The sequence below is a fragment of the Furipterus horrens genome, unplaced genomic scaffold, assembly GCF_987537825.1.
Source record: "Furipterus horrens unplaced genomic scaffold, mFurHor1.1.pri manual_scaffold_2, whole genome shotgun sequence".
In the NCBI taxonomy this organism is placed as follows: Eukaryota; Metazoa; Chordata; class Mammalia; order Chiroptera; family Furipteridae; genus Furipterus; species Furipterus horrens.
This window is the reverse complement of record NW_028327172.1, coordinates 152,186,331-152,200,805: the sequence shown is the minus strand read 5'-3', so window position 1 is coordinate 152,200,805 and position 14,475 is coordinate 152,186,331. Positions and strand designations below refer to the sequence as shown.

General features: G+C 39.1%; 1 protein-coding gene across 3 annotated transcripts in view; it reads right to left on the bottom strand.

Moving 5' to 3' along the window:
• MPP7 (MAGUK p55 scaffold protein 7) overlaps nt 1-14,475 on the bottom strand; it is a 293,758-nt gene that overhangs the window by 249,402 nt on the left and 29,881 nt on the right. The window contains exon 2 of one of the 3 annotated variants that reach the window (XM_090266642.1): nt 3,676-3,938. The exons of the other annotated variants lie outside the window; for them this stretch is intronic. The gene's annotated coding sequence lies outside the window, so the exon portion shown is untranslated. The remainder of the gene's footprint in view (nt 1-3,675; nt 3,939-14,475) is intronic. 3 annotated transcript variants of the gene reach the window in all.

Here is a 14,475-nt window from a genome sequence, read left to right as displayed (position 1 = left end):
CAAAAAATGAATAAAACAGGAGCAGAGAATTTCAAGAGACATTTTTTTGAAAAAGCACATGCCAAGAAGCATATGAAAAGATGCGCAACATCATTAATTATTAGAAAAAGTGCAAATCATAATGAGACATCACCTCACACCTATTATGCTGGTCATGATCCAAAAAACCAAAATAACAACTGTTGGTACAGTTGTGGAGAAATTGGAACTCTGTGCACTGTTGGTAAAAATTTATCAACTGTGCAGCCACTATAGAAACAGAACAGAGGTCCCTCAAAAAAAACAAAAATAGATCTACTATTGTGACCTAGCAGCAACTTTACTTCTAGGTATATAACCAGAAGAACTGAAAGCAGGATCTCTAAGAGATATTTGCAAATCCATATTCACTGCAGCATTATTCACTATAGGCAAGAGGTGAAAGCAAATCAAATGCCCACTGACAGATGAACAGATAAACAAAATGTGATATGTACATACAATGGAATACTGTTCATCTTTAAAAAGAAGGAAATCCTGTCACATGCTACAGCGTAGATGAAGCTTGAGGACATTATGCTAAGTGAAATAAGCCGGTCACAAAAATAAAACTGTGATTCTACTTATATAAAGTGTCTAAAGTAACCAAACTCAAAGAAAAAGAAAGGAGAATGGTAGGTTGCCATGTACTAAGGGGAGGGAAAAATGGGAAGTTGTTTACAAGGTATAGAGTTTCAGTATTTCAGTTCTGGAGAGTTATGACATGACAAGGTGAATATATTTAAGATTATTTAACTGTCACTTAAAAAGGTTAATATTGTGAATTTTATATTAAATGCTTTTACCACAATTATTTTATAAAATGAGCAACACTTGAAGACAGATGAAGGAATAAATGAAATTACGCCAAACTTCTAGCCAGAATAGTTCCCCAATAATCCAGAGATTATCATCAAAGATGGGAAAGCTTACTTAATTCTAGCAAAAAGCAAAGTGATTTAAGCAACAGTTACAAATACAGGCCAGCTGTTATAATAGGGTATGTAACACTCTTGAAATTCAAATTTGAAACACATAAATCATTGCTGTATTTAGAAGCACAAATAAACACTTTGTCAGAGTAGGGGTAATAACACCAGCCAATCAATTATGCTATCAATTTGGGGTATAATAAATGGTTTTAACCATCACTACCAATTATGAATAACAACCCAATTGCCATACAAAAGAATATAATGTAGTGAACTTAACAATATTCATTTTTTTGGAAATTTCTCTGTGTGTTTAGACAATTGTATTACCCAAAAAGTTTCTGTTGCAATTGTTTGCTTGAAGCACAACTCAGCCCATCCTGACACACTATTTGAAAAATTTAATGGTCTAATTTTTAAATAATATAAATCATTTATGTATTTACATTGTTATTTCCTAATTGATACTGTGTGTTTCAACACAATAGCTCCTAAAAATGTAGCTTACTAACAACATCTGCAGTGAATCTGGGTATTTATAAATATGATTTCATGTGTTTACTGACTACATAACAGAAATCATGAAAGCTGTCCAGTTTTGTCAGTTCCTTGGGCCTACAACATAGCTATCAAAAAATAAAAATCAATTCTTGTTGTATCATATTAATTATATCATAATGCCAAAGTTAACTATTTTCTCATCAAGGACAGCACTAAAGAGATAAACTAAATGTAATACACAGTTGATGCATATTTATATGTGTTTTTTATTTTTTATTTGTTGATTTGAGAAACATCAATCTGTTGTTCCACTTATTTATGCATTCATTGGCTGATTCTTTCATGTGCTCTGACTGGAGATCAAACCCGCAACTTTGATGTATAGAGACAAGGCTCTATGCTGCCATATGTGTTTTTTTAAAGCTATCATAGATAGCAAGAAAAGAAATATGTAATCTAAAAGCACTGTTCACTTATAATACAAATAACTGTATACTGAGTTAGACTTTCAGCCATGGTAGTCTGTCTTTTGATTCTTTTTTTTTATTTTTTTTTTGTAATTTTATCAATTATACTGTTACAGTTGTCTCAATTTCTTTTCCATTTGCTCCCCTCCACCCAGCAACGCCCCTCCCTCCAGCAGTCCCACACCCTTAGTCCATGTCCATGGGTTGGGAATAAAGCTATTCTCAACATCCCCCTGTCCTCCCACATGCTCCCCATACCTATGATTCTGTTCCCACTCTAGTTGTCTCCTTAGTTTACCTTTGTTTCCATTCCCTAGCTTCTGTTGTTGATAGTTGTGATACTCTTCATTTTAATGTTCATAGTTTTGATATTCTTTTTCTTCAATAAGTCCCTTTAATGTTTCGTATAATAATGGCTTGGTGATGATGAACTCCTTCAGCTTTACTTTGTCTGGGAAGCACTTTATCTGCCCTTCCATTCTGAATATCTTTGCTGGATAAAGTAATGTTGGTTGAAGGGCCTTGCTTTTTTCATCACTTTGAATATCTCCTGCCAGTCCCTTCTTGCCTGCAGAGTTTCTTCTGAGAAATTACCTGATAGTCTTATAGGTACCCTTTTGTACGTAATTCTCCTCTTCTCTCTTGCTGCTTTTAAGATTCTCTCTTTATCTTTAACCTTTGGCATTTTAATTATGATGTGTCTTGGTGTGGTCCTCCTTGGGTCTAGTTTGTTTGGAACTCTCTGTGCTTCCTGTACCCATATGTCCATTTCCTTCCCCAAATTAGGGAAATTTTCCTTCATTATTTTTTCACATAATTTTTCAATTTCTTGCTCTCCCTCTTCACCTTCTGGCAGCCCTATGATTCAGATGTTGGCACATTTATAGCTGTCCCAGAGGTTTCTAAGCCTCTCCTCATTTTTTTAAAATTCTCATTTCCTCCCTCTGTACTGGTTGACTGTCTTTTTTCTTCATTATATTCCAATTTGTTGATCTGAACCCTGGTTTACTTTCCTTCATCACTTGTCTCATATTCATTTTCCTTCATTTCAGCCAAGATAGCCTTCATTCTTTCCCCTTCCTGTTTAATCTTTGCTGTCAGGTCTGTGAGCATCCTAATCACCAATGCCTTAAACTGTGCATTTGTTAAGCTATCTTCTTATCCGTTAGGCATGCAATCTGCTCATTGCTCACTTGTGTCTCCGGGACCTTGACCTGCCCCCGCTTCTGGGTCGTACTTCTCTGTCTCCTTATCTTTCTGTGTTTGCCTCTGTGATTTGGGCAAGGGCTATCACACCTCTTACATTATAGGGAGTAAAGCCTTAGGTTTTCGTTAGTGCTGGTCAAAGGTTCACTGCGTTTTGGCGCTGTATGTGAGGCAGGGGTCTGAGAGGGAAAAGTGCTGGTTGCTGCAGCTTTTCCAGGCACTTCTTCCCCTTTCTGTACTCAGCAAGCTGCCTCCTTATCAGGACTAGCAGCTCCTTCCTGCGCCCCCACCCCCACTTACTTTCACAGTCAGAAGTAACGCGGCTCTATTTTCCCAGGCTCTGGAACTGTGAGCTGTGTGGTCTAGTTTGGGGCTGAATCACTTCTTGGGTTTAATCGGTATGACTGTTTTTGGTCAGAGCTGCTGCTAGCCGCACCTGCCACCGCTCCCGGGGCACTGAGCTGCCTCTAGCACTACTGCTGAGAAGCACCGCCCCCCCGCAGCTGCTGCTCCACTCCTCTTTCTCTCCGTCCAGGCTCTGTCCCTCCTACCTTTCTGGTTGATTATTTCTTCTTTATTTCTTGCTGAACTTCCCTGTAGTTTAGATTTTTGGGGTTTTCTGGGCTTCTTTTTAGTTTTGAAGTGGTTGTAAATTTCTCCTTAGTTGTGAGAAGAAGCCATGTGTGTATTTACTCCTCCATCTTGGCCGGAAGTCTCTTTAGATTCTTAAAGAAAGTCCTCATTTCTGCCATGGGAGCTTAACTTCATGATGTCCAGATTTGAACATACTCTTCTACTTTAATAATTTCCAAAGCTGAAAACAAAAGGGAATAAGCTTCCTAAGGAACAATTAAAAATCCTAATGTCATAGTATACATAAAATAGTGAATCCTCTATTAACTAAAAGAAAATACGTCCTGTATTGGCCCTTCATGTCGTCGGCAGCCGTCCGTCTCGAGAGACGATGGTGTAGCTTCTTAAGAGTCTATCTGCACCGCCGAGAATGGCTGTGCAGTCCGACTCGGGAGTGACACGGTATCTGTCTCCTCCCGTGTTGAATCGACATCTTGCGATGACGCTGGAGTGTCCTCTCCAGCGAAGCTGAAGCTACAGAGCCTGGGCAGGGTGATATGGAGGGTCTGCTGTTGCCCATGCAGCAGACCCCCCCTCTCTTCGCAGCTGAAGGGTCCAAGGGAAAGACGGAGTCAATACAGCTTGGCTTCAGGTGCGCCGCAGGAGTTGCCGGTGTTGACTACAATGTCAAACCGCCTTAGGGACTCCGGCTCCGGATTTTCTGTCGGGGTTTACTCCCTTAGCCTTTCCCCTGAAGAGGTATGCCGCAAGGCAGCGGAGGTTTTTTGGAGTCAGAGTTTTCCTTCTCTGATGTGCCCTGACTGGAAGATCGAACCAGCGACACTTAGCTCGCAGGCCGACGCTCAATCCACTGAGCCAAACCAGCCAGGGCTCGTTTTTCTGTCTAGTCACTGGTTATCTTAATAGCTTCGTTATTGCTCATCCTTTAAAAAGCTTTTTCTTATCGTAGAATGTAGGTTTGATTTCCGAGTCTCCTGGGGAGGCAGGGTGGAGTAGGAGGAAGATAAGGTGCCCGGGCAGTGTCCTCGCTCTTGACTCTGGGCCAGTCTTTTCCCTCTGTGGGTCTGTTACCTCATCACAGACTACTTGATTGCAAAACCCTTTGCCCACACACTATGCACGGGGCTCCACATCAGGTCTGCTGCACCTCAAACTGCAATGTTCCTTAGAACCAGGCTGCCACCCCAAGATAAACAGAGGCATACAGCCAGTGGGGCTTTTATGGGGAGGCTTGAGCACAGGGCAAGGAACTTTGTCTTCATTTGAGTGAGGTCATTGCCAGGCAGTGGTGGAGGGTCTGAAGACAGATCCTTCTTTTGGAAGTGTTACTGGTGGTGTTGGAAGCAAAATTGGACCTCGGCTCTTGGTTTCAGTGAAGAATCCTGAGCCAAGAACTCAAATGATAAGAGAAAGTTTATTTAGAAAGTTACAGAGGTAGTAGAAGTGAGCCAGCTGGGTTGCACAGGCTCAGGAAACAAGTTACAGAAGCAAAAGAAAGGCCCTTGGAGCTTAGGAGAGGGAAAGGCAAAGGTACGGTACCTGAGGGGTGTGAGAAAGGCTCACAGTAAAACACCAGGACACAGGACTTCAGCAGCTAAGTGAGGCAGTTATTCATGTATTACATAGAAAAGTCTCATATTTGAAGTCAGTTATACCCAAGAGTAACTTAAGAGCATTTCCTTCTTCATATACCTTTAAATGTTATTTTCTTCAACTATGTCAACACTTAAATTTCATTAATATTTATTTACTATACTTTGAAATCTTTTATTTGGATATATAGCTCTGAGAAGGATTGTTTTCCTTTCCAAAGTAAAACAAATGAATGGAAAAGGGAAAAGTTAACATTTCCAAGGTTGCATAAGACGATGGAATAAAAATTAAAATGCTTAGGAAAGTAACGTGCCAATTAGCGTTCAAAAACCATGAGAAATGTTTACACAAAAGAATATTTCACAGAACTACATAAAGCCTTTTAGTGTACATACAGACACAGTCTTAGACTAACACACTCTGGAAAGATACAATGTAATAAGGATAAACTCTTTATAATTCATGTTGGGAAATATTGAGTTAGAGGAGGAATCAGACTGAAAAAAAAAAGTGTATGCGAGAATAGAAAAAAAAAAGTGTATGCGAGAATAGAAAAAAAAAAAATCAATGGCCATATGGAAGCCAGCTGTAAGTCACTTCCTATTCATACCTTCTAAAGAGGAGACAGGCCCACACAAGAAATGGCAAATGACAAACTGCTCATCAACACAGCTACAGTGGTTCAGGTTTCACTGGTCTTTCCACAAATGGTGTCTTAGTGGAGTCCCTGGGCCTCCCTTTCTTAAATCTCCACCCACACACCCCACCCTCAGTTAATGTTTCTTCTTAGTGCTTATCACAATCTAATATGCTACATATATTTCATTTATCTTGTGTACTGTCTTTCCTACTCAAATATAAAACATAGAAGGGCCGGGACTTTTGTCTATGTTGCTCACTGTTGAATTCCTAGTGTCTTAGAATAGTGCCTGCCATAATGATAAATGGCTCTATAAGTACTTGTTGAATAAATGAACCCCTAAATCTCTACCAGTTTTAGCTATGATAATACTATCCTCTCAAGGGAAGAAGAGTTCCTAATCTCACTAATCATAATGTAAAATACTTCCTAGACCAAAGGCACAGTAAGCAAATTCCCTCCTAATTAAAGATATTAAATGGTCAGCATCTTTGCCCAGTGCCCTTTGGCATTCCCAGCTTCCTGCTCTCCTACCCCTGCCTTCCACCGCCATGGGAAGCAGAGCATGCTAATGCCAGTCGGCCTGTCTATTGCGCACTTTCCATCACCCATGGGATGGATTACGCTGGCGCTGCTTGCACAGAGGCTTTCTCACACAAACTTCCAACAATCTGGGCCTTTGCATGATCCAAGGGCCTGGCCTTTCTCCCTCCTTTGGGAGAAGGCTGGCCAGCTCCTCTGCAATCCCCAGTCTCTCCTCCCGTGGAGAATACTGGCATGGGCCATTGCCTCAACCAACAGCACTATTCCCTTCAATCATTGTGCATATTTGACTTTTTTTCCTAATTACAAATGTTTTCTACGTTTTTATTTAAAATTTAGTAGCATTTACCATACATCCATCTCCTAAAAGTCTCAGAAAAAAAACACTAGCAACCACAAATTATTAACAATAAGCTAAGATTTTGTGCCAATGTATATTCTCTTGTTGAACACAAAAGAACCCATTATCTTTACCCCCAAATCCTAACTTCCCTGATTTTTTTTAAATCTCCCTGAACATCTCTCCCCCAATGCCATTATTTTGGAGGGATGCTTGCTGAAGTAATTATGGATGTAGAGTAATATCTGCAACTTACTTTAAAATACTTCATAGGTAGATAGATAGATAGGTAAATACATAGGTAGGGAGGTACTACATATGGCAAAGTGTTCTGTTTTTACATATATTTAAAACTTTTGTGATAAGTTTTTGGAAAAGAACTTCCAATCTCCCAGCCTCTCCTACCTCAGTTATGTTTCTCTGGGATCCTAGTCGGCCCACTTAGCAAATGCAATGATGCTCAAATTGGTGTGTCCCCACCTCCAGCCCCACCTGAACACTGCTGCCAGCATCCTCTTTCTAAGCTACTTAACTGACTGCATTACTACTTTAAATAAAGGTATAAGATGACTCAACAGCACTCTCATGATAGAGTGAAAATTCCTTAAAATCACGCATGCTCTCCCATCTTCTCCAGTGGTTGTCATCACACACACAAAAAATACCATCAACACCCTCCCTCAAATTTCCTGTAAAACTACCTGCAGATCCCTGAACACATCTTGTTGCTTCATGCCTCTGTGTATTTGCTCATTCTAGTTCCTCTTCATACTTCAAATGTGGGTCTAACCACATGTCTGTCATCATATTGCCTAATGAGAAGCAGTATAAGCAAATAGGACCATCATATGATTAACAAGAAAATTTTGATTATGCATTGATACATTCTCTTATTCATAACTGGATATAACTATTCAGCAATTCCTTTCAAAATCAGCAGAGGGTGCCATGATTTCACTTTGAAAAAAGAAAATTAAAGTCATGCTAACAAAAGCAATTTTGAACTTCAGATGCAAGTGTTAAAGCTGTAAAACTAACTTTCCCCAGTTTTGAGACGTAACTGATATCCATCATTGTGAAAGTTTAAAGTGTACAATGTAATGGTTTGGCTTACATATATTGTGAAATGATTACTGTTATAAATGTAGTTTGCATTCATCTTCTTATAGAGATACACATTTTAAAGTCAGGAGGGACACCTGGGGAGTGTTCCCATCTCCTCACCAGACCTAGCAACTCGCCATCCCAGCACTAGGGCAAATCAAGCCTCATTGCTTCTGACTATGCAGACCAGTGAGGGTTGGGGCGGAGGCAGTAACGGCTGGTCTCTCAGCAGAGTTCACTTGTTTAAAGGACTGCCACATTCCTAGAGCATCCGCAGACCCACCCACTCTAGGAACGACAGCCAGGGCAACAGCTAGAGGGGCGCCAGTCCGATGCGGAAGTGGGAGAGGTGTCTGGAAAAGGGGCAAGTGCTGGGTAGGTGGCATTGTTCCCTCTTGGACCCCTCCCCCACATACAGCACCACAACGTGGTGAAGCAGGTCACCCTATACTAATGAATCCCTAAGGCTCCGCCCCTTACAATGTAACAGGAGCAACAGCTCTACCTGGGATGTGGAGGCAAACAAACACAGGAGCCTGTCAGAATGAGGAGACAGAGAATTATGGCTTAAAAGGGGAAACAGATCAAGGTTCCAGTGGGAGAACTAAGCGACAAGGAGATAGCCAGCCTAACAGATGAGGAGATAGATAACCTAACAGATGCAGAATTCAAAACACTGGTGATAAAGATGCTCACAGGCTTGACAGATATGCTTGAGTATGGCAAATGCATGAGAGAAGTGACGGCTATGCTAAGTGAAACGAAGGAAAATCCACACAAAACCAATGGTGAAAGGAAGAAAACTGGGGTTCAAATCAATGATTTGGAACATAAGGAAGAAAAAAACAGTAAAGCAGTACAGAATGAGGAAGCAAAAATTGAAAAAAATGAGGAAAATTTCCCAAAATTTGCCAAGGAGATGGACATACAAGTCCGAGAAGCATGAAGGGTCCTGGGCGAGCTGGACCCAGAGGGGACCACACCAGGATATGTCATTATTGAGATGCTAAATGTGAAAGACAAAGACAGAGTCCTGGGGGCAGCAAGAGAGAGGTGGAGAGTTGCCTACAGGGGGCTGCCTATAGGACTATCAGCTGATTTCTGAGAGGACACTTTGCAGGCAGGAAGGGACTGGCAAGAAGTATTCAATGTGATGAAAAGCAACCTACAACCATGATTACTCTATCCAGCAAAGCTATCATTTGGAATGGAAGGGCAGATGAAGTGCTTCCCAGACAAGGTAAAGCTAAAGGAGTTCATCATCACCAAGCCATTATTATATGAAATGTCAAAGGGACTTACTTAAGAAAAGGAAGATCAAAACTATGAACACTAAAATGGCAACAAACTCACAACTATCAACAACTGAATCTAAAAAATAAAAACAAAATCCAACTGAGCAAATCAGAATAGGAACAGAATCAGAGGTATGGGGATCATTTGGAGGGTTATCAGCTGGGAGGGCGGAGGGGGAAATGGGGATATGGTGCAGGGATTAAGAAGCATAATTGGTTGGTACAAAATAGACAGGGGGAAGTTAAGAATAACACAGGAAAGGGTAAAGCCAAAGAACTTATATGCACGACCCATGGACATGAACTAAGGGGGTTAGGATTCCTGGAGGGAAGAGGGATACTGGGCAGAGGGGAGCAAAGGGGGAAAAATTTGGAACTATTATAACAATATAATCAATAAAATATACTTTAAAGAAATAAAAATAAATGCATTGCTCAGTGGAGTGCAGAGCCACTCTGCAGATGGGGAGGTACACTTCTGGTAAACACCCTAAAGACCAATCCCAGTAAATGGCTTATAGTCTAATAAGTTTTGATGCAATGGCTCTCATTGCTAGGAAGGAAAATGTTCAGTTAATTCTTTGTTTTTTCACCTGTGTTGAAGATCCGCTTTTGCTAATGAGCATACATCATTCTGACTGCTAAAATGGTCCTTTCTGGAAAAGGAGCCAATGAGACAGAATAGTTAAGAGCAATTTTTCTTAGATGGTAGATTAAAGATAATTAAATCAGAGATCTACCTGGCTTTGTGATTTGCTGAACTGGTGTAAGAAAACTAATTTGGTTTGGTCGAAACTAGGCTAATTAAAAAATAATGGTACAGTGTAATTTTTTTAGACAACTATAATTGCAAAAATAATTTCACTTTTTTCTTTAACAAGATTTGAGCATGAAGTAAATCTCAACACTAAATCATCTAGAAAAGTGTTTTCATTTTCATTTTAAGTGCATCAGAAGAAAGATACTATTTAGTTAAAACATAGTCGAATATGGTATCTGATATTTTCATGTTTTTAATTTCTCTTCACAAATGACTGAAGGAAAAACCATCTGTAATTATCTATAGGTATAGGAAAAATTTGTATGATTGTTTTAGATAATTAACTAATAACTGTGTATAGACAGTACTGTATATTTATTTATAGAGGGCTAGGGGGACTGGAATAGGATTGATTTCCACTGGAAATAATTACTTTTTAGGTAATTGAGCATATATAAATTAAGAAAATAGAAAAAGGAATTGACACTGCAGTTACATAATGCCATAAACATTTACTGTATTGCCTTGACCAGTGAGGCTTGGTTGGGCATTGTTCCACAAATCAAAAGGTCGTGGGTTCGGTTCCTGGTCAGGGCACATACAAGGGTTGTGTGTTTTGGTCCCCAGTTGGGATGCATGCAAGAAGCAACTGATTGATGTTTTTCTCTCACATTGAGATTTCTCTCTCTCCTTCTCCCTCTCTCTGAAGTCAATAAAAAAAGAAAGAAAACATTTACTGTACTTACAAATAAAGAATTTATAAATAGTTGCTAATATTTTTTTAATTAGTGTTTCCTAAGGATATGCCAGGTTTTTAAAGACGTTTTCAAATGAACAACCTATGTTAAGCATATGCCTTCATTTTTGTGTATGTTAGAAAACAGAACTAAGTCATCAAACTCATGATTTCCCTGTTATTAATTTATAAGGGCCCAAAATACACATTTAAATTTTAAAAAAAGACCCTTAAGTTAAAAAAACTGTTAAGCCAAAAAGTAGTTTTTGATTTAATGTAAAAAATGTGAGGGTGGTATATGAATGGCCCAAGTTTTGGAACTACTGATCTAAATTGTTGCTACATAGCTATTTCTGTTCAAGTTTAGTTGACATATTTTAAAGAGTAAAAGTAAACTGGGGAATAGAGTGAGATGTTATACTTGAGAAGCAATTTCACCTCAAGGTTGAGCCCTAAGTCTTCATTCTGGAGTAGTTTCGTTGTGATATCACACATAGGCTTTTTGGTAGAGTTGTTTCCCTTTAGTAGCTGGGTAGCAATAACTGCACATTTCCCCAACCTGTTGGGCCAGTTTACCAATTTATGTGGAACCCTGTCTCTCCCAGAACACATTGTTTTCTCAGAGTAGCGATTATATCTTATGATTCCAGTGTTGTGCCTGGTAGTTTCTCAGTACATGTAGTTATTAGTCAGTAAAATTAATAGGGGTTAAACCATATATTTAATTATTTTTTAAGTAAAATGGAAAACTTACCAGGTAGTTTATATCTGTAGGCAAGTTGCAATACTTTTGGTTTTGGTTCAACTGATAGTTGATAAAATCTTTTTGTTTGTTTATTTTACACTCTTGTCTTCTTGGTGGCCTCTCCTTAGAGGCCTCATCTTGGCTCGGTTTGGAAAAGCCCCACGTGCATAAAAGGATTTAAGGAACATTGAGTTCTAGACCCGGGTCTGTCCCTTCTTATTTTGTGACTTTGGGACAGGAAGGATGGCATGGAGGTTTAACCACCCCAGAGGCTTGTGAATCAAAGGAAAGAACATCTATAAATACTCAGTGTTGCCAAGATCTGTAGAAGTGTATGTTTTTGTAATTTATTTGCCATGTCAGCATATGACAATATCTTACCTGACAGTTTTTGTATCTACTCCCCTACATAACCTGTTTGCCTTTTTCTCATTGAAAAACAAAACAACCCTCATAGATAAATAAAAGCTCTAGCTTCTTGTTTGTGTCTCTGTAAGCTACCTCAGATCTTTTATGGGTGGAAGGAGTCAACGTATAAATAAATACTTTTTTACAGTTTATAAAATACCTTTTTTTCTAAAAAGCTTGGGCAGTTCCAGAATTCATTACTGGTGATTAAAAACAAAACAAAAATAGGCAATTCTTTTGAAAGATAGTTTTGTTAGGAGTTGATGGTAAAATTTAGTAAAATTAATTAGTAATTAGTAAGTTAGTAAAATTGATAGTAAATTTTGTTAGGAATTGGTAGTGTGTGATTCTGCTACATTGAAGGAAAGTGTGTGAGAAATTTACTTGGTCCTGGAAAAGGGTACTTCTGATGTGCCATTTGTTGATCGTCATATATAACTTAATGAAACAACTTGCAATATTTTCGAGGCAAAGTTGTCACATAGCCCAGGCCTAGAGGATGTCACATTTGAAGTATGTACTGTGTCACCAGTATCACAAATGAAGTCACATTCTGAAACCACGTCAGAACAATCATAGCAGAAAGGTTTACAAGGCTCTGGACCACAGGAAAATGAAGTAATAGCAGAGAATATCTTTCAACTGTAGCCAAGCATCCAAGATATGCCAGATGTCTCAAAATGGTTCAAGTGGGTATACCAGTGGTGGCACTGATAGCAGAAGGACTAGACCCAGAACTTCTTGAGGGCCAGATGCACCAGTGCCTGAGGGAAAAGGTAAGAAAATACAGAAGAAAGTTTAGGTAGCGAATCTTCTCCTAGTGACTAACCTGAATTTTGACATCAATTACATATATATGTGTAGGTGTACATTTACATTTTACCAGTAAGAAACCTGAACTGGAACTCTTAGTCATAAAAAGATCAAATGGCCTGATATCCACCACCAAACTTCCTCTGTTTAAAAAAAAAAAGGGCATTTATAACCTGGCAGTGTATGTCGTTACCAAAATAAAGGGCCCTGAACTGAAAAATAAAGTAGCCTGAAAAAGTGCAATTAGTACTATAAGTAATACTAAGATGGAATATTGCAGGGATGCAATGAATATTTAACATAAAGTCAATGTGAATGAGGTAGGTTAGTAATCAAAAATAAACTCAATGCAAAAAAACAAAAATGAAAACAAAGAACAGGAGCCCAGTGGTTTTATGTAACCCCTGCCTCACCTAAATATCTGTAATACTAATGTCATTGCCTTCCAAATGGTAATTTATTGGGTTCTTTGTTCTGTCTTTCCTTTCATAACAATTTACTCTTCAGGCATTAAGGAAAAGAAATAACCCTTTAACCACAGGCAAGTTTAGCAAGATTTTCAGAACTTGTACAGCTATAATTTTTCTCTTAGGCATCTTGGCTGGTTTGTGAGATTAATGCTTGGAAAAATGTTCTCAAGTGGTTTAGGGAAAAGAAAATAGAATTTATTTGAGACATTGTCACATTTTTTTAAACCAAGGACATTATAATGCAATTGAAGATCATTCACATAGAGTAGACATTGCAAAACTACCTCTTTTTAACAACGAGGAGATGATGCCTGGAGCAATCAATAGGCCCCATTACTTGGGTCACTTTGTGTAACTGTTGCAAAAATTAAGAATAAAGAGTTTTCATTGTAAATCTTAATATAGGCCTAACCAACTGATAAGGGAAAGTATTAGTTTTGCTTCTTCATGATGATATTTATAGGTTTCCTTGAGGTTGAGATGGTGGTATTACAGTTTTATTATTTTTCTGATTAACCCAGCCATCAAATCAGGCCCAATCTCTTAGGTTGCAGATAAGTCAGGGTCCTTATCTTTCATAGGCCCCCTTTCTCTTTTAAATCTCATGAGCTTCCCCTTTAAAGCTATAAAATCTTACTATTCAACTCTCCAGTTTGTTTTTGGCTGGTAGTTCCACCTAGCAGTTCAGGACATTCCCCTTCCCAGCTTATCTTTTATCAAAAATTAAAAAAATAATTATTATAATCTGTAAAGAAGTGCAACTGAGAAGAGACTCTTGAGGAAACAGAATGAACTTGCAGCTTTTATGTGAGTGAGAGTTTCACCCAGATATGTATGTTAGAAATGGAGCTTTTGTGACTTCCAGTCAACATGGAGGTGTAGGTAAAACAGCTTACTCCCTTGCACAACCACAGCAAAAATTACAGCTAAACTGCAAAACAACTATCACCCAGAATCGTCAGAAAACCGAGCTGTATGGAAGTCTGATAACCAAGGAATTAAACAAGTCACATTCATCCAGAAGGGTGGGAGGGGTGGAGACATGGAGACGTGGAACGAGCTGTCCCACACCCTTGTGTGGTGGATAAAAATCTAGAGGGATACCTCAGGAGCAAGGGCTCCCAGCTCAGGGTTCCAGTGCTAGGAAGATAAATGCCCATAACTTCTGGCTGTAAAAACCAGTGGGGGTTGGGGTAGTGGAAGAAACTGCAGGATTCTCAAGTGTCTCCTCTTAAAGGTCCCACAATGGACTTAATATTTTGTAGACTTGCTCTCTCAGGGCTCCAGCACCTGAGCAGCAGCTGGAAGGG